We start from the raw sequence: 21771 nt of genomic DNA on the forward strand, positions 1-21771 counted from the left end.
TAGGCATTGTTATGGATCAGTATTTCCCTAGAACAGCAGTCCCCTTCCTTTTTAGCACCAGGGACCAGTTCTGTGGAAGACAATTTTTCCACAGCTTAGGGAAGGGGGATGTTTTCAGGATGATTCAAGCACATTACATTTATTGTGCACTTTATTTCTAATCTAAAGCTGCTGCTAATCTAACAGAAGGTATCAGTCTGTGGCCCAGAGGTGGAGGACCCCAGCCCAAAATACCTGAGGTGATTCAGGCCACCACATTGTGGGGAAATTGGATTTAGGCTTCTATTATGGTGGAACCAACAGATGAATCAATTCCATATTTTTGAAGGCAGCCAGTTATTATTGAACAGAGAATTCAGTGATTCTACTTAAGATAACATTAAAAAGAGAGGTCTAGGAAGAAATATTTTTGGAAGTAGAATCTTTCTGTTGTTAAATTGAATTATCACCAAGTTTCATGACCTTAATTCTATTACGAAAGTCCAGTTTTACAGATTCAGTAATTGGAAAATTAAAGTTCAACCATCACCAGATTTAATAATTTATTCAGTTCAGATCTTAAATATTTTAATTATTCAATATGTTAAAACATCTGTGCAAGAAAATGTCTTACAAGATATAAATCAAGAACTCTCTCTAAACTATTTAAAAAGCTGTATCTTCTACCCACTCAACTGCCTATCCTTCTATTCCACACCAACTCACTACCTAACTCTGTCCATACCTATTTGATACTCTCCTCTGTCAAGTTTGTAAAACAGATTATCTTCTGCACTGATAAATGTCAAGATTATGGATTATTTAAAAAAGAAAAAAGTGTCCTTATATACACAAACAAAGAACTTTGCATGTTTAATCTTTTTACAAGAGAAACATTTCTGGGAAAGTCTCTAAATAATGTCTTTAACAATTTGTTTTTTTTTTTGTATCCTAAGAAGATATCTTGGAGAAGGCAATGGCACCCCACTCCAGTACTCTTGCCTGGAAAATCCCATGGGCGGAGGAGCCTGGTAGGCTGCAGTCCATGGGGTCGCGAAGAGTTGGACACGACTGAGCGACTTCCTTTCACTTTTCACTTTCATGCATTGGAGAAGGAAATGGCAACCCAGTCTGGTGTTCTTGCCTGGAGAATCCCAGGGATGGGGGAGCCTGGTGAGCTGCCGTCTATGGGGTCGCACAGAGTTGGACACGACTGAGGTGACTTAGCAGCAGCAAGAAGATATCTTAGTGGTTTCATCCGTGTGAAAGTTTGTGGCAGTCAAGTTGCACATTTATATTTATGAAGAAAAAACACAATAAAAATGAAACTGTTAGGGAAACACTAACTTCCAGTTCTTATCATGGTCAAGGTTCCCTATCCACAATGTGTTGTTCAGCACAGTCTGTTTGAGAATTGCTGAGTCATGATAGAGTTCTTGGCCTTTGTCATCACCTATTGATGGTGCTCTCGAATTCTCTAGGAAGTCAATTCCTTCACCCTTTCTTCATTACTTTATATAGTTAAAATGTTACTAATTGGTCAATATACTTCTGAGAAATGGAAGTTCACCGTTTTTCCTTTTATTTTTTTAATTTAATTTTTATTTTATATTAGAGTATATTCATGTGTGTGTGAGTGGTCACTCAGTCACGTCTGACTCTTTGTGACCTCGTGGACTGTGACCTCGTGGACCAGTCTCCTCTTTCCATAGAATTTTCCAGGCAAGAATCCTGGAGCAGGCTGCCATTTCCTACTCCAAGGGACCTTCCCTACCTAGGCATCAAACCTGCATCTCTTGCATCTCCTTTACTGGCAGGCAGGTTCTTTACCACTGTCCCATCTAGAAGCCCCATATTAGAATATAGTTGATTCAAAATGCTGTGTTAGTAACAGGCACAAAGTGATTCAGTTACGCATATACATGTATCTATTTTTTTTTCAGATTCTTTTCCCATACAGGGAAATACGGAATATCAAGTAGAGATCCATGTGCTACGTAATAGGTTTTTGTTGGTTTTGTTTTATATATAGTAGTGCATATATGTTAATCCCAAACTCTTAATCACTTCCCCACCTCACCTTTCCCCTTTGCTAAACATAAGTTAATTTTCAAAATCTACGAGTGTTGTTCTGTTTTGTAAATAAGTTCACTTGTATCTACTCCTTCTTTTTTTTTAAGATTTCACATATAAGTAATATGATATTTTTCCTTCTCTATAAAATTTACTTCATTTAGAATAATAAACCTAGGTCCATCCATGTTTCTGCAAATGGCCTTATTCATTCTTTTTATGGTTTAGTAAAATTCTATTGTATATGTGTACCACACCGTCTTTATCCATTCCTCGGTTGATGGTCATTCAGATTGGTTCCAAGTCTTGGCTATTGTAAAGAATGATACAAATAACACTGAGTTGCATTTTCACAGTGCTAGATCAAGATTTTTTTTTTTTAACTTATATGGAAACATGAAAGACCCTGAGTAACCAAAGCAACCTTGAGAAAGAAAAACAGGGCTAGAGGAATCAGATTCCCTCACTTCAGACTATACTACAAAGCTACAGTCATCAAAACAATGTAGTACTGGCACAAAAACAGAAATGTACCTCAATGCAACAGGATAGAAAGCCCAGACATAAATAAACCCACACACCTATGGCCAATTAATCTATGACAAAGGAGTATATGATGGAGAAAAGACAGTCTCTTCAATAAGTGGTGCTGGAAAAACTGGACAGCTACATATAAAAGGATGAAATTAGAACACTCTCCTATACTATACACAAAAATAAACTCAATATGGATTAAAGATCAAAATGCAAAACTTGGTACTATTAAACTCTTAAAGGAAAACAGTCTGAATACTCTTGGATATAAATCACAGGAATATCTTTTTGGATCCACCTACTAAAGTGATGAACAAAAAACAAACAAATGGGACCTAGTTAAACCTAAAAACTTTTGCACCCAAAGAAAATAAAAAGACAACACACAGAATGGAAAAAAAAATATTTTTACGTGAAGCAACTGACAAGGAATTAATCCCCAAAATGTATACCATGAAGCTCATTAAAAACAACCCAATCAAAAAATGAGCAGATGCTCTAAATAGACATTTTTCCAAAGACAAACAAATGACCAGAAAGCAAATGAAAAGATGTTCAACATGGACTGGGTTGCCATTTCCTTCTCCATCAGTAATTATTAGAGAAATACAAATCAAATTTACAGTGTGGTATAACCTCACACTGGAAGTTCACCATTTAATTTTGAAGTAATTGCTGGGAATACAAGTGTTAAACTTATGGGAAAGACAAACTTATAAATAGATATTTTTAACCTTTGAAAAGCAAATTGGAGATGCTATGGGTCCAAAAAGAAGAATCATTGCTTTCTATTTTAGTCTTCAGTTCAGTTCAGTTCAGTCACTTAGTCGTGTCCAACACTTTGCAACCCCATGAATCAGCATGCCAGGCCTCCTTGTCCATCACCAACTCCCGGAGTTTATCCAAACTCATGTCCATAGAGTCGGTGATGCCATCCAGCCATCTCATCCTCTGTCGTCCCCTTCTCCTTCTGCCCCCAATCCCTCCCAGCATCAGGGTCTTTTCCAATGAGTCAACTCTTCGCAAGAGGTAGCCAAAGTATTGGAGTTTCAGCTTCAGCATCAGTCCTTCCAGTGAACACCCAGGACTGATCTCCTTTAGGATGGACTGGTTGGATCTCCTTGCAGTCCAAGGGACTCTCAAGAGTCTTCTCTAACACCACAGTTCAAAAGCATCAATTCTTAAAAGTAAGCAAAAGGGCCTTAATATTCTTTTCAGCTTGAATAAACTTTAGACAGCTTCCTTCCTGACTATAAGCTCCTGATTTCCTTTTTCTTAGAGTATTTTCTTTAGAAAACTTATAATTGTAAATCCTTCCTTTGTCCATACAAGGTGTAGATATTCTCACACACATTTACAACCCAAATATGCCTTAGTCAAGGTCCTACAAACCATCCCTTTGAAATGTAATCATCAAGGAAAATAAAATGCCTATCTCGGAATCTCCATAGAGGAGTAGGAGCCAATCTTAGATCAATACCAATTAGCCAACAATCATATTGACCACCTCCACCTCAGTTAACATCTTCCAGTATTTATCCACTAGCTTACTACAACATTTAACAACTCTCCCACTTTTTCTTTCAGAGGAATTGAGTTCATTCTTTCTCCTTTATATATCGGATGCAGTTTTCCTTGACTATTTAACCTGTTTGGTACAGAGTGACCAAATAGAAAGTCCTAGAATAAAGTTTAGAAATTAGCATTAATATATAAGCATTATTAAGGTGAGAAGAATTTGGCAGTTTCTAGGATTTGGGTCAATGCTTTTTGTTTTTCTGAAAAGGGCACAAAATGCTGATGATTACAGCTAGAACAAGTATATCCTTCCCAGGAGCTATGAAGGAATTCTCTAATATGACAAGGGGAGAGGACATTTCAGCATTTACACATATTTTCCTTTAACATTCTTCTCTGTCCACCTTTATTTATTTCCTCTTGCAAGCCTGTTGTAAAATTCTCATGCTATTTCAAGCTTCTTCGGCTTTTGCCTCCTATAAGATCCTTCTGTAATTTTTGTTTAAATTTGAACAATCTATTAAGACATTTTTCATTTTATTACATAGGTTTTATTTTAAAAAGTGCACTTTTTAATCCATCTCCATACCTCAACCTATATCCCTTTACTCTGGCCCTTTTTAAATAGAAGGTAGCGTAAACATTTCTAAGGTTTGTCTTTTCTGGGAACAAATTTTAGCACATGATTGCTGAAATGCAGTCTTAGACAATTTACTGCTTACAGTAGACTCTGCCTGAAGGAGTTTACATTTTGACTCCTTTCTAATACCATGCCAGCCTTAGGAGAATATTGTTTTCCCTTTCTCTGTTTTTTCAAATGGACAAAACACTAAATGTTCCTTCTTTTTCCCTCATCCAGTAAAACATGTATGTTCCATAGGAAACCAAAAGGGAAATTTGTAGCAACAAAAAATTAAACAAGACCCAGCCATTCAGTTTGTATTTTTCAAATTTGATTTTCATCAAAATTTATAAAATATATAGAAATGGATTACTCTCATTAAAGTCAAATTATCTAGACCTCTTCCTCCTTCTTGGTCTCCCTCCTGTTTCCTGTTAAAGTCTTAGAATCTTTCATTAAACTTTAGATCTTTGAGAAACTCACGTTGAAAATTATTGATCTAGAAGACTGGAGTAAGTGCATACAAATCAGTGGGAATCACTTGAAAATGAAAATTGGAATAGACCATTATAAAAGGGGAGTGCTGGGCCATATCTGAATAGGCAGGGAAAATTAATGAGAAATTTTATTTTAAAAATTTGAGGAGGCTTAGTTTATCCCTATGGGGAAGTGGAGTGGGGAGGTGGGGTGATGGTGATGGTAATTTTAAAGTTAAAATTGACTAAGTGAAGGGAAAGGTAGACAGCTGCAAAAATTACTAATTAGTTAAGTTACACTCTTCAAGTGGTTAGCAATTCATCTTCAATTCTGGTATACAGTGCCTATTTCTCATTTTGAGTTCCAGGGATCCTAGAGTGTTATCTTTTCTAACATTAAAAGTATGTCTTTGGAAATATAATTAAGATATCTAACAAGGACAAAGTATCCTTTATTCTACTTCTTGCCTTGTTTTCTGTGCTCAAAAAAAGAAAATGTGGACAGTTGGCTTGCAATCTGTTCTCATAGTGCCAAAGTCTAAAACTTTGAGATATTTTTCAATGGAGTCCTTAATTATAGATAACATACTATTTTCAGAATATATGTCTGTTAATGACTCATTATTAAAATATTAATCAACAAAGCAGTTGACCTGAAGAGAAACTTCAAGAACAACGTTGGCACACTTGTTCCCAAGGTATCCATGATTTTTTTCATATTAAAGCTACTTCAACTTATCTTTTATTTTATTTTTGATTGTGCTGGGTCTTCATTGCTGCACACAGGTTTGTTTGTTTGTTTGCTTTTTTCTAGTCGTGGTGGGCAGGGGCTACTCTTTACTTGCAGTGTACAAGCTTCTCATTGTGATGGCTTCTTGTTGCAGAGCATGGGCTCTAGGCGCATGGGCTTCAGTGGTTGTGGCACTCTGTCTCAGTATTAATAGTTTCAGCTTGCAGGTTCTTCTGGAGTGAAGACTCAATAGTTTGGAACACAGGCTTACTTGCCCTGTGGTATGTGGAATCTTCCTGGACAAAGGACGAAACCAATGTCCTCTGCATTTGCAGGAGGACTCTTAACCACTGTACCACCAGGGAAGTCCAAGTTACTTCAACTTTGAAACATGTGTGATTAAATAATAGGCATGGTGGATGGTACACATTTATAACTTTCCAATTCTACATTGCTGACTGCATGGGATAAAGAATAACTGGCCATTATTATTATATTGGATATCATTATAATGGTGGAACAGTAACAACTGGCAAATTGTTATGGGGTAATTTCTGTGGTCATTCAATGAGAAAAATGGAAACTGTAATTTTTTCCAACATCATTCTGTAGCTATTAGCAAGTACTTTTATTTTGAGCCTTCTGGAAAATTTGTGTAGTGAATCTACAGCAGTTCACTTTATAGATCACCAGTTTTCTTATCTGTAAAGTTGTTGTTGTTGTTCAGTTGCTAAGTTATGTAAACTCTTTGTAATTTCATGGACTGCAGCACACCAGGCTTCTCTGTCCTTCCCTATCTCCTGGAGTTTACTCAAACTCATGTCCATTGAGTCAGTGATGCCATCCTACCATCTCATCCTCTGTCACCCCCTCTCTTCCTGCCCTCAAACTTTCCCAGCATCAGGGTCTTTTTCAATGAGTCAGCTCTTCACATCAGGTAGCCAAGTTATTGGAGCTTCAACATCAGTCCTTCCAGTGAATATACAGGATTGATTTCCTTTAGGATTGGCTGGTTTGATCTCTTTGCTGTCCAAGGAACTCTCAAGAGTCTTCAGCACCACAATTTGAAAACATCAATTATTTAGCTCTCAGCCTTCTTTATGGTCCACCTCACACATCTGTACATGACTACTGGAAGTACCACAGCTTTGACTATACAGATCTTTGTCAGCAAAGTGATGCCTCTGCCTTTTAACATGTGGTCTAGGTTTGTTATAACTTTTCTTCCAAAAAGCAAGCATCTTTTAATTTGATGGCTGCAGTCACCATCCACAATGATTTTGGATCCCAAGAAAATAAAATCTGCCACTGTTTCCACTTTTTTTCCCATCTATTTGCCATGAAGTGATGGGATCAGATGCCATGATCTTAGTGTTTTGAATGTTGAGTTTTAAGCCAAATTTTTCTTGCTTCTCTTTCAACCTCACCAAGGGGTTCTTTAGTTCCTCTTTGCTTTTTGCCATTAGGGTGGTATCATCTGCATATCTGAGGTTGTTGATATTTCCCCCTGCAACCGTGATTCCAGTTTGTGATTCATCCAGCCCAACACTTTGCATGATGTACTCTGCATAGAAATTAAATTAGCAGTGTGACAATATGCAGCCTTGCCGCACTCCTTTCCCAATCTTGAATAAGTCCATTGTTCCATGTTCAGTTCTAACTGTTGCTTCTTGACCTACATACAGTTATCTCAGGAGATAGGTAAGGTGCTCTGGTACTCCCATCTCTAAAGAATTTTCCACAATTTGTTGTGAGCTACAGAGTCAAAGGCTTTAGTATAGTCAATGAGGCAGAAGGAGATGGTTTTCTATAAAGTGTAAAGTGTGAATATCCATAAACATCCCACCCTCCTTGGCACATTGTGCCTTCATACTACTATCAAGAGAGCCCAGTTAGTCAACCTTACTGACCTTTCCCATAGACTCTGAGAAATATGACTCATCTGCAGTCAATGAACATGGCGAGAGGTGGTCCACAAAGTCATGTAGTAGTGGCCCTCAGTTGACAAGTCATGTTCAGGTACAACTTATTTACTTGTATCACAATGGAAAAACACTGAGAAAAGACTCCACAAATATTAGTAGTTCTCAGCCCACTCCACCCATTTATTCTCATAAGTAGCTACTATTCCATTTTTAGTTGTTTTAAATATTAGTATAAAGTTATTGGAATGGTAGAACTTGGAGGAAAGAAATCCATCCTTTCTCTCCCAAATCATCCTAGACTGAAGCATTCATTCAATTTTTCATGTCCTTGTACAATTTCACCAGTAACAAAACTTTTTCTCTCTTATGGAGATAAATTTTAAAACCATGGTCTATAGTCATAATTCTTTCTATTGGGTCTCCTCTTACTCTGTTATAAGTACTGACAGTGGAAAATCTTCATTCAGTTCAGTTCAGTTGCTCAGTCATGTCCGACTCTTTGTGACCCCATGAATTGCAGCACACCAGGCCTCCCTGTCCATTACCAACTCCCGGAGTTTACTCAAACTCACGTCCATTGAGTTGGGGATGCCATCCAGCCATCTTGTCCTCTGACATCCCCTTCTCCTCCTGCCCCCAATCCCTCCAAGCATCAGAGTCTTTTCCAATGAGTCAACTCTTCTCATGAGGTGGCCAAAGTATTGGAGTTTCAGCTTTAGCATCAGTCCTTCCAAAGAATACCCAGGACTGATCTCCTTTAGAATGGACTGGTTGGATCTCCTTGCAGTCCAAGGGACACTCAAGAGTCTTCTCCAACACCACAATTCAAAAGCATCAATTCTTCGGCACTCAGCTTTCTTCACAGTCCAACTCTCACATCCATACATGACCACTTGACAAACCATAGCCTTGACTAGACAGACCTTTGTTGGCAAAGTAATGTCTCTGCTTTTGAATATGCTATCTAGGTTGGTCATAACTTTCCTTCCAAGGAGTAAGCGTCTTTTAATTTCATGGCTGCAATCACCATCTGCAGTGATTTTGGAGCCCCCAAAAATAAAGTCTGCTACTATTTCCATTGTTTCCCCATCTATTTGCCATGAAGTGATGGGACCAGATGCCATGATCTTAGTTTTCTGAATGCTGAGCTTTAAGCCAACTTTTTCACTCTTCTCTCTCACTTTCATCAAGAGGCTTTTGAGTTCCTCTTCACTTTCTGCCAAAAGGGTGGTGTCATCTGCATATCTGAGGTTATTGATATTTCTCCTGGCAATCTTGATTCCAGCTTGCACTCCTTACAGCCCAGCATTTCTCATGATGTACTCTGCATATTGCAAGTCTCCAAGTAAAATTTTAAAGTGGATCACTTTAGTTAATTATAAAATAAGTACTTCTCTTCCTTTGAGTCTCCTACTGTCCAGCAGGGATTGTGTTGAAGGAAACCTCAACCATGAGAACCTCTGTTCCCTCTCTGGGTAGTCTCCACTTATGTGAAGAACATTATTACTTTGCCCTTCAAGTTCCTTCTCTCCAGAATGAATAAACTCAGTTTCTTTCATCTTTCCTTTAGGGCTTTCTTTTCCATGCCTTTGTCATTTTCTCCTTGTAGGAGACATCCAGAAATAACAATCTGTGAGTGAACAAGTTAAATGTTATAAATGTACAATTAATATATCCAATTTACTCCTCCATGCTATATGGGGAAAAGTAGTTTAAAAATGAACTTTTCATTTCATAATATTCAAACTCAAAAGTATTATATTTTTGTTATTTTTACATTAGTGTTATTTTTGTCCTAACCAAAAATATCACTTGCTTTTAATCTCTTGCAGTGGATACTGTTTAAGGTAGGGCAGGATTGTTTAACTTCTATCCCTCTCGACCTTCTGTGTAATCTAATGGTTTAGTTACTGGACAAACACAGGTCAGAGACATTTAGTCTTCATTACAACATGTTAGCTTAACAAAAGTATAATAATAGTTAAAAAGAAATCTGATAACAATGAAAGTGAAAAAAAGAAATAAAAATGTATTACTCTGTTAATGTGCTAGCACTGACTAATGAAGACAAAGTAAACTCTTCCTTGCCAGCTAAAGGTCAATGCTAACTTGAATCTCCTGTATTTACATATGTCCCTGGTACCTATGAAGAACTTGGGAGACTTGAAGGAGTAGTGTGTGTGTTATTATACAGAATAAAGTCTAATAGCACTCTAAATCTTACTTCCAACCCTAAGTAACCAAGGAATGATTTGAAAATACACTTAAAATTGTTTTCCTATTTACTGTCTACCAATACAGACCTGCTACATGTAACCCCTCTAAGGCTCTATTCCAAGCTAATATTTTAAACCTTCATATGCCTGAAACAATAACCTTAAAAGTGTATTGACACTAATATATGTACAGAAAAGTCCTTAAGGTCACACAAAAACATTTAACAGTGGTCTCCTTTAAAAAAAGGAAGAGTAGAGTATGTCAGTAGGAAGAGGAGGATAATGGTTGTATCTGATTAAAGAGGTATTTTAATTATTAAATATTTTAACATATTGGGGTTGTTTGATAGTGACAGTATGTCATTGCATCATTTTGCATCATTTAAAAATAATATAAAGCAATAACTTTGGATAAATTAGCATTCTCAAATAGTTCAAAAAATTTGTAAGTTGATTAAAATTTTTACTTGAAATACAGTACCTATTAATTCTAGATATCTTTTTTTCTTTTCTGATATACATTTATGTAGTTGAAAGCTAACCAAAATAAAGCATTTGGATGTACCTGCATTTTCCAAAATGTCCAATATTAGGAATACATTCCTGGAAGTAACCAGAAAAAAAAAAAAATCATGATATAGCCCAGATCAATTCAATCAACAGAAATAAAAAGTAAAATTTGTGGCTACATCATTTGATTATTTGATCTATTTGCATCAGTAACTGGCTTAATCTCAAGACTGAGTCTGTCAAATTCACATATTCTGTCTCATGGTATTTAGGTCTTTTTAAGAAAAGATTACGTATTAGATACTTAAAAATACTGCCTAATAAAAATTAATTTTGTTACTCTTTTCACACCATTTAACTGAGAGGTATGCCAATATACCATCCAAGCAATAAACAAATTACTGCCTTTAATTCATACTGTTCCCTGATGTGGAACTCACTCAGTAAATGCTCCATAGAACACTGATGACATCCAATGGTCAAACTGATAATTTGCAGAGTTTCAGCTGCTCAGTATAAGGCCTTCCCTCAGGTGGTATCTATACCTCTTAGCACCACCCACCTATGGTATATTCTCCATAGGAAGAATATTAAGTATAATTTTCTTATATGGAGAGAGGCATGAAGAAAACAAGGGGAAAAGAGTGGAAAATGGAGACAGCCATCTTTAAATTATCTTGCAAAGCCAGTCTCTGAAGGGAGATCGTTTCTGTAGTGAAACCTCATTTATGTGCATGCTTCTATGCTTCAACTATGTTTGGTGTGAATATTGCTTAAACAGTAATATTTTGGGGATAATTAGGTTTTCTGAAATCAGAGGGTACCATACCACAAGTTAAAAATAATTGAGGAAATTGAAGACCCAAAGACACTATTGTAAAATACATCCATTCTTGTGGTGAATGAGTTCTGTTCCCTGATTTTGTTACAGTTACATCATGTCCATTGACACTAAAAACACAATTGTTAACTTCCAGAATGACTGTTACTATATCATTTTTGTCTTGGTTAATAGCCTGCTTCATTACCATTAACTTAAAAGTGGCTTGTGACAAAATGAAGAATAAATCAACTGTGAAACAGAATGAAAAATGGGAACTTGTCATGTAGCTCCTTTTCACCTGTTCTGTGAATATGTTGTGTGTTTTACTCTCTTTGTCTTTGCTTACACTGATTCTTAAGACTGAACCCATATTCTTTCTACTTCCAATAGGCTAAAGTCAACTCATACTGTCATATATAAACATATATTTTTCCATATCATTTTTATTGAAGTATATTTGATTTATAATATTAGTTTCAACATATAGCATAATGAGTCAATATTTTCATAGGTTATGATATATTTAAAATTATTGGAAAACAATGTTTAATTTTTTCTCTGCTGTACAATATATCCTGTTGCTTATCTATTTTATATATTGTTGTTCAGTTGCTAAGTCATGTCTGACTCTTTGCAACCCATAGACTGCATGTCCTTCACTATCTCCTAGGATTTGCTCAAGCTCATGTCTATTGAGTCAGTGATAGTCACCATCCAGTAGATGAAACCATCTCCTCCTCTGTCATCCCTTTCTCCTTCTGTCTTCAATCTTTTGCAGCATCAGGGTCTTTCCCAATGAGTCTGCTCTTTGCATCAGGTAGTCAAAGTATTGGAGCTTCAGGTTCAACAACAGTCTTTCTAAAGAATATTCAGGATTGGTTTCCTTTATCTGTTTTATACATAGTAGCTTGTATCTCTTAGTCCATTATCCTTGTCTTTCCCCTCCCCATTTCTCTCTCCCAACTGGTAACCACTAGTTTGTGAATCTGTTTCTGTATTTATTTATACATTTATTTCCTTTTTTTAGATTCCATATGTGAGTGATAACAGAGAATTTTTCTTTCTTTGTTGAACTTATTTCACTAGCATAATACTCTCCAGATGATCATGTTGTTGCAAAGGACAGAAAGTCATTATTATTGTGGCTGAGTAATATTTCATAAATACCATAGCTTCTTTGTCCATTTATCTGTTGATGGACAGTAAGGTTTCTTCCATATTTTGGCTATTATAAGTGGTGTTATAACATTGGAGTGCATGAATCTTTTTGAATTAGTGTTTTTGGTTTTTTTCAGTTACATACCTATAACTGGAGTAGAATGGCTGGATCATATGGTAGTTATACTTTTAGTTTCTTTTTAGAAATCTCTATAGTATTTTCCAGGGATTCTCTAGTAGCTCAGATGGCAAAGAATCTGTCTGCAATGTCGGAGACCTGGGTTAGATCCCTGGGTCAGGAAGAGTCCCTGGAGAAGGAAATGGCAACCCACTGCAGTATTCTTGCCTGGAGAATCCCATGGACAGAGGAGCTTTGGCAGGCTATAGTCCATGGGGTTGCAAAGAGTCAGACATGACTGAACGACTAATGCTTTCACTTTCATACTGTTTTCCACAGCGGCTACACCAAGGTGAATGTGTTGGACCTATAAACAGAGTGTGAGAGGTCCCTTTTCTCCACATTCTCACCAGCATTTGGTATTTGTGGTCGTTTTGATGACTGCCATTTTTACAGGTGAAAGGTAGTATCTCAGTGTGGTTTTGATTTGATTTCCCTGACAATTAGTGATGTTGAGCATCTTTTCATGTGCCTGATGGCCATCTGTATGTCTTCTTTTAGAAAATGTCTAATTAGGTCTTCTGCCTATTTTTTATTTTGTTGTTTTTTAATATTGAATTGTATGAGCTATTTATATTATTTGGATATTAACCCCTTAAGTCATATTATTTGCAAACATCTATTTAGTACATTGTTGTTTAATTTTGTTGATACTTTTCTTTGTTATGCAAAAGCTTGTAGTTTTTTAAATTTTTAATTGGAGGATAATTGCTTTAGAATATTTCATTGGTTCCTGCCATACAACAACATGAATCAGCCATAAGTGTACATATGTCTGTGCTCAGTCGCTCAATCGTGGCCAACTCTTTGCGACCCCATGGACTGTAGCCTGCCGGGCTCCTCTGTCCATGGAATTTTCCAGGCAAAAATACTGGAGTGGGTGGCTATTTCCTTCTTCAATACATATGTCTCCTCCCTCTTAAACCTCCTTCCCATCCCCTACCGCACCTTATCCCATGCCTATGGGTTGTCACCCAGAACCAGGCTGAGCTCCCCGTGTTATATGCCAGTTTCCCACTCTCAGTTTTACATATGGTAATATATGTGTTTCAATGCTACTCTTTCAATTCTTCCCATCCTCTCCTTTCCCCTCGGTGTTCACAGGTATCTTCTCTATGTCTGTTTCTCTAATCCTGCCCTGCAAATAAGTTCATTGGTACCATTTTCTAGATTCCATATATACGTGTTAATATTTGTTTTCTCTCTTTCTAACTTACTTCACTCTGTTTAACAGACTCTAGGTCAAAAGCTTGTAAGTTTAATTAGGACCCATTTGTTTATTTTTACTTCTGTTTCTTTTGACTTGGAGAGAGATAAAAAAAAATATCGCTATGATTTATGCCGAAGAGTGGTGTGCTTATGTTCTCTTCCATGAATTTGATGGTTTCACATATTACAGTTAGGTCTAGGTCTTCAAACCATTCTGAGTTTGTTTTATATATGGAGTGCGAAAGTGTTCTAAGCTCCTTCTTTCACATGTAACTGTCCAGTTTTCTCAGCACCTCTTACTAAAAAGCTGTCTTTTTCTTAATTGTCTATCCTTGCATCCTTTGTCATAGATCAATCGACCTGTAAGTGCATGAGTTTATTTCTGAGCTTTCTTCTCTGTTCCCTTGATGTATGTGTACATTTTTGTGCCAGTATCACCCTGTTTTTATTTCTGAAGCATTGCAGTATAGTCTGATGTCAGGAAGCTTAGTACCTTCAGTTTTGTTCTCTTTCAAGATTGCTTTGTCTATTAAATGTATTTTGTGATTTCATAAACTAAGATTATTTGCTATAGTTTTGTGAAAAATATGGATATTTTAATAGATTTGTATTAAACTCATCAATAGATTTGGGGTGGTATGGACATTTTGATAAAGCTAGTTCTTCCAATTCAGAAATAAGAATATATCATTCTTTGTATCACCTTTAATTTCCCTTATCAACATTTTTGTAGTTTTCAGAGGATAAGTAACATCTCTTGGTTAAGTTTTTTCCCTTAGGTATTATATATTTAGATGCAATTTCTGTTTCTGATAGTTTATTATTTGTTATAGAAAGACAACAGATTCCTATATTTTATTTCTTGGAACTTTACTAAATTCATTTATTAGTACTAGTATTTTTCTAGGGGAGACTTTTATGGTTTTCTATATAAAATATCATGTCATCTGCAAATACTGACTTTTTACTTCTTCCCATTCAATTTGAAAGTCTTTTATTTCTTTTGCTTGTCCAATTGCTATGGTTAGGACTTCCACTACCATGTTAAATAGAGTGGTGAGTGTGGGTATCTTTGTCTTCTTCCTAAAGTTTAGAAGGAAACCTTTAAGTTTTTCCCTATTGAGTATGTTAATTGTGGATTTGTCATTAATGGCCTTTATTATGCTGCGATATGTTCCCTCTCTAACCACTTTGATAAGACATTTTATCATAAATGATGTTGAATTTTATCAAGTGTTTTTCCTGCATCTGCTGAGATGATCATGTAATTTTTATCCTTTTTTTTGTTTTTTTTTAGTGTGGTCTATTATATTACTTTTGTGAATTTTGAACAATCCTTTGTCCTGGAATGAATCTACCTTGAATGTGTTGTATGATCCTTTTTATTAATATATATGTTGGATTTGGTTTGCTAGCATTTTGCTTAGAGTTTTTGCATCTATATTAATCAGAGAAATCAGCCTATATATATATATATATATATATATTTATTTATTTATTTTTATTTTTTGTAGTGTCTTCATTTGATTTGGGCTTCAGGGTAATTATATCCTCCTAGGATGAGCTTGGGAATGTTCCATCCATCTCAGTTTTTTGGAATAGTTCAAGAAGGATATGTATTAGCTCTTTCTGATAAATTTGGTAGAATCTGTGAACCTATCTGGTCTTGAACTATTGTTGGCTAGGAATTTCTAAAATTCAAATTCAGCTTTGTTTCTAATGAACAATCTTTTCAAATTGTGTTTTCCTTCTTGATTCAGTCTTGGCAGTCTGTATGTTTCTAGAAATTTGTCCATTTCTTCTAGATTGACCAGTTTGTTGGAATATAACTTTATAGTTCTATATTATGACTTTTTAAATATCTCTGTGATTTAAAAATATCTCCTTGCTCATTTCTTAATTTATTTAAATCTTCTCTCTCTTATTCTAGGTGAGCCTGGGTAAAGATTAATTTATTTTATTTATATTTTTGAAACTCCAGTTCTTTGTTTCTTTAATCTTTTCTTTTTTTAATCTCTATTTATTTCCTCTCTGGAATTTATTTCTTTCCTTCTACTGACTTCAGGCTTGCTTTTTTCTTTTTCTAATTTCTTTAGAAAGTAGGTTGGGCTATTTATTTGAGGTTTTTATTTTTTCTTGAGGTAGGCCTATATTGCCATCAACTTCCTTCTTAGAGCTGTTTCTGCTGCATCTGATAGACTTTGAGAAGTTTTGTTTCCATTTTAATTTTTCACAAGGGATTTTCTGATCTCCAGTATGATTTAATCATTGACCCATGCTTTTTTAGTAACATGTTTAGACTCCATATGTTTATTATTTTCCCATATTTGTTCCTATATTTGATTTCTAATTTCATACTTTTGTGGTCAGAAAAAAAAAAATGCTTGACATAATGTCTATCTCCTATAATTTATTGAAACTTGTGACTAGTGTGTGATCTATCCTGGAGAATATTCCCTATACACTTGAAAAGAATGTGTGTCCTTCTGGTTTTGTATATCATGTGCTGTCAATATCAATTGTAGAGCAAGGTCAATTGCTCTATGTCATTTAAGACCACTGATGTCTTATTGATTTCCTGTGTGGATGATCAGTCCATTCAGGTCAGTGGGATGTTAAAGTTTTAGTTATTGTTCAGTCACTCAGTTGTGTTCGACTCTTTGTGGCCCCATAGACGTCAGCATGCCAAGTATCCCTGGCCTTCACCATCTCCCAGAGTTTGATCAAATTCTTGTCCATTGAGTTGGTGATGCCAACCAACAATTTCATTGTCTGTTGCCCGCTTCTGCTCCTGCCCTCAATCTTTCCTCGCATCAGGGTCTTTTCCAGTGAGTCAACTCTTGACATCAAATGCCCCAAATATTCTCCTCTATTGGGTGCACATATATTGATAAGTATGATATCCTCTTCTTTTATCAATCCCTTTATAATTTATACACCCTTTGTTGTCATTTGTCATACTTTTGATTGTAGCATTTAGTTCACAGATAATTATCAATAGGTATGTATGCATTGCTATTCTACTATTTGTTTTTTTGTTGTTTTGATAGTTTTTCTCTATTCATTTCTTCTTTTTGTTTCTTTCATTGTGGTTTGATGATTTTCTTTAGTGGCACATGTGTCTTTTTTTTTTTTTCTTCTAATTTTTATGTATCTGTTATAGGTTTTTGATTTGCATCTGCCATGGGATTTATATATGTTGACCTATAATTATATATATTTGTTTTAAACAGATAGTCCTTAGATATCTGATATATTCTAAAAGATCTACATTTTTTTACTCTCCACGCCACATTTTACGTATTGTATGTCATAATTTAGATCTTCATGCTTATTCCTCTCTGTTTATTGTAGTAATAGTAAATTTTACTTTTTTTTGTTTGTCTTTTGATCTTTGTACTATGTTATTTTAACTGATTGATCCTCAGCCTTTATTATATATTTGCCTTTAGGCAATGACATCCCACTCCAGTACTTTTGCCTAGAAAATCCCATGGATGGAGGGGCCTGGTAGGCTGCAGTCCATGGGGTCGCAAAGAGTCGGACACAACTGAACGACTTCCCTTTCATTCTTCACTTTCATGTATTGGAGAAGGAAATGGCAACCCACTCCAGTGTTCTTGCCTGGAGAGTCCCAGGGACGGGGGAGCCTGGTGGGCTGCTGTCTATGGGGTCGCACAGAGTCGGACACGACTGAAGTGACTTAGCAGTAGCAGTAGCAGTGGGATTTTTTCCCTTCCTGTACATTATTTTGTCTTATTGTAGCCTTTTCTGTTTTTTGTTTTGTTGTTGTTGTTTTTTACTTAAAGACACTTTGATATTTCTTTTAGGATAGGCTTACTATTGATGAGCTCTTGTTTTTCTTGTCTGAGAAGATATATTTTTTCTTCTTGAATTCTAAATGAAAATTTTGCTGGATTGAGCATCATAGGTTGCAGTTTGTTTTTGTTTGTTTCTTTCTTTCTGCACTTTGCATATATCATAACATTCCCTTCTGTCCTGCGAAGTTTCTTTAGAAAAATCAACTGATGATCTTATGGGCATTTGTTTGTATGACTCTTTGTTTTTCTCTTCATTCCTTCAGCATCATCTATTTAATTTGCCATTATAATTGTGATATGTCTTGGTGTGGATCTGTTTGGTTTCCTCTTTTTGTGGGACTCTCTTTGCCTTTTGTACCTGTATATCTATATCATTCTTCAGGTTTGGGACATTTTCAGCTATAATTTCATTAAGTACATTTTCAACTTCCTTCTCTCCCCATATTTTGGGACCCCTATAAAACATGTTTTCTTATGCTGAATATTGTACTACAGGCCACTGAATCTATTCTCATTTTTAATGTGTTTTTCTCTTGGCTGTTCTGAGTGAGTGATATTCATTATTCTATCTTCCAGGTCACCTATACATTCTTCTGTATCACCTAGTCTGCTTTTAATTTCTTTTAGTGTGTTTTTCATTTCAGTTATGATATTATTCACTTCTGAATAGTTCTTGTTTATATATATTCTAGTTCCTGGTTAACATACCCCTGTGTTCATCTGTTCTTTAATCAACTAGCATTTTTATTACTGATGCTTTGAATTTTTTTATCTGATAAGTCATTTATTTCTGTTTCATTAGTTATTTTTCCAGGATTTTCTCATGGTGTTTCATTTGAGACACATCCTTTGACTTCTCATTTTCTTTAATTTTCCCTTTCTCTATAAATTTATGTGAAATACTTACCAATCATGGTCTTACAGGGGTGTTCTTATGTGGGAGCTTTCCTGTAGAGTCTGTGTGTGCCAGTGGTTTTAAGAGCTGAATTTGATGTGAGCACAAGTCATGTATTTCCTCAGGGTGTTCTGGCAGCCATCTTCTTGTTAGGCAGTGGGGCTGGTGATGGAGAGACTTGGTTGGAGATAAATGTGAGCCAAAGCTTTCCCTCTGCTTTCTGGTATGAGCAAATCTCAAGTTACTGCAGCAAAAGCCCCAAGTGTCAAGTTCCTTGTAAAGTATGTTTTTTCCCCTCCGAGTACTTCAATGCCTCTCAGAGGAGAAGTACTGGGGCAATAGGGCTTGCATGGGCACTCCAATTGTGTCTGGGTGCAGGCTTTGACAATCCAGCCTGGGTCAAAGATTTGCACTGCTTCTGATATGCTGCCTGTGTAAGTACCAGGCATGCCTGCCCCCTCCCTGCTCAGAGGCCACCTTGGGCCTAAGCCTCTTTTGATTTTCTTAGCCTGACTCTCCTCTAAGCCTGTGGTACTACTCCTGGCCTACTGCAGGCCAGGCTGCATGTCAGGTTTGGTCTGTGTGGGGTCTCAGTGTGTCAGGGTGCAGGCTCTGGGGGTCTGAACACAGACAGAAACAGGGCTGCTTGTCATGAGTTGCCTGTGTAAGTGCCAGCAATGGTTGCCCCCACTCTGCTGAGCCACGACTTTGGCACCTCGTCTTATCTGGGTCTCACAGAAGCTTTCCCAAACAGGTTTGGAGCATTTGATTGACTAAGGCTGATGCATGCCCTGGGGTGGTTACAGAAAACTCAACAGCCACTCATGCAGGCTTCAATTCACTACCTCCACCAGCCTTGGGAGTAAGCAGTCAAGCAAACATGTGCTCCTAAAGAGTGGAATCCAGGCATCCCAGAGCCAACGTGCTATCTCACTGGCCCTTCAACCACATAACGAAGTTTGTCCTCCCTGTGTTGGGTCCTAGTTCTGGGGGGCCCAATATATGGCTTGAATCACTCACTCCCCAGGGAGATTCTCCAGTCAAGTAACCTTCCTTTTCCTCTGTGACCCCTCACAGGGCACATGTCCTCACCTAATTATTTCTCTTCCCTTCACACCAATTCTATATGGGTCTGATAGGGACCAAGTAAAGGGATAAAATAGATGATTAAATAATCCCACTAGGGACTGTAGTTTAAAAATATGAGAGACTCCTATATGTTAATGCTTACTCAAGAGAGCAGGTTAGCTTAGCAACAAAATCATGCAAGAGAAGCATAAGACATACCCCAAAACAATAAAGCTATGGTGGCATGAGTCCTACATTCTATCTGCTGCTGCTGCTATTAAGTCGCTTCAGTTGTGTCCAACTCTGTGCGACCTCATAGACGGCAGCCCACCAGGCCCCACCGTCCCTGGGATTCTCTAGGCAAGAGCACTGGAGTGGGTTGCCATTTCCTCCTCCAATGCATGAAAATGAACAGTGAAAGTGAAGTTGCTCAGTTGTGTCCGACTCTTTGCGACCCCATGGACTGCAGCCTACCAGGCTCCTCCATCCATGGGATTTTCCAGGCAAGAGTACTGGAGTGGGGTGCCATTGCCTTCTCTGACATTCTATCTAGTGAGCTCAATAAGTTAATGATCCCTAGGCCGTGCTCAAGCCTAGCCTGACCATGTAGGGACAAGAAAACTTTCCTGCCCAACCTGGAAGAGAAACTTATGATGGAAGCATGACATCTACTTAAAATAACAAAGAAAATCTTCTCCCTCTCCCCACTTTTCACTTGATTATAAATCAAATTATAATGCCACTAAATTTTTGGATGTAGTATCCTCTTGCCAGCCCACTTGTAAGCCTTACAAGCATCCTATTCTAATCAATCACTTCTTATCTATCATTTTGCTTCTCACTGAATTCTTTCCATGCTGAGACATAAAAGACTGTAGTACTAGAGCTCCTTGGAGCTCCCAAAATGCTACCAAATGCTTTCATATCCTCCTTAGAGTCTTGATTATATAAGAGTCTTTTTTTTTCTAGTCTCCTGTTAGTTTTCAGTGACAATTGTTTCACATGTAATGTAAGATATATTTTTGATGTATTCATGGGGAAAGGCAAGTTCCTTGTCTTTATTTTCTGCCATCTCCATCCATCCTGAAAATTCAGTATTTTAATATAGACTTATTGAACTAATCTATTTGGAATTATGCATTCTTTCCTAGGTAGAGGTGCAGCTTTGTTTCTCACTTTCAACTAGTTTCTGTCACATTTTACCCTTTGTATCAATTCCCAGCTCTCAATTTTGACATATTTGAGAGCGAGAACCAGGTATTAACCATGTCTGAGTCTTCTGTAGTAATTCACCAGGTGCTCAGATCATGCTGGTTTTATTAATGTCTTCACATTATTACATGGTCTTATATATTCTCAATAGTCATTAAAAAAAAATCTGTCAACATTAAAACATTGGATTATTTCTCCCTGCTTGGGACACGTTGTTCATTTGATTTTTAGGACAACACAATTTCTTGTTTTTCATTATTCTTCCTGGCCATAAATTTTATTATTATCTGGTTTTGATCTATCTGTACAGCTTCCTAGGTGGTAGACTGAAGACTGAACATTCTCTACTTACATTCATTTCCTTGGGAGACTGGTCCTATATTTTGATGAATATCAAGTTTCTATTTCTAGCCCACATGGTACTTCAAACCACAGATAGTCATCTGAATTCCTGATCTTCAGCCTAAAGCATTCCTCTCCTACTGTCTTTTTGAAAGCAGCAACTGGCAGTTCTACCTTCCAGATCAGTTCAATTCAGTTCAGTCGCTCAGTAGTGTCCAACTCTTTGCGACCCCATGGACTGCAACATGCCAGGCTTCCCTGTCCATCACCAACTCCCGGAGCTTGCTCAAACTCATGTTCATTGAGTCACTGATGCCATCTAACCATCTCATCCTCTGTTGTCTCCTTCTCCTCCTGCCTTCAATCTTTCCCAGCATCAGGGTCTTTTCCTATGAGTCACTCCTTCGCATCAGGTGCCCAAAGTATTGGAGTTTTAGTTTCAGCATCAGTCCTTCCAATGAATATTCAGGACTGATTTCCTT

This window comes from Bos taurus, chromosome 28 (assembly GCF_002263795.3).
Source record: "Bos taurus isolate L1 Dominette 01449 registration number 42190680 breed Hereford chromosome 28, ARS-UCD2.0, whole genome shotgun sequence".
In the NCBI taxonomy this organism is placed as follows: domain Eukaryota; kingdom Metazoa; phylum Chordata; class Mammalia; order Artiodactyla; family Bovidae; genus Bos; species Bos taurus.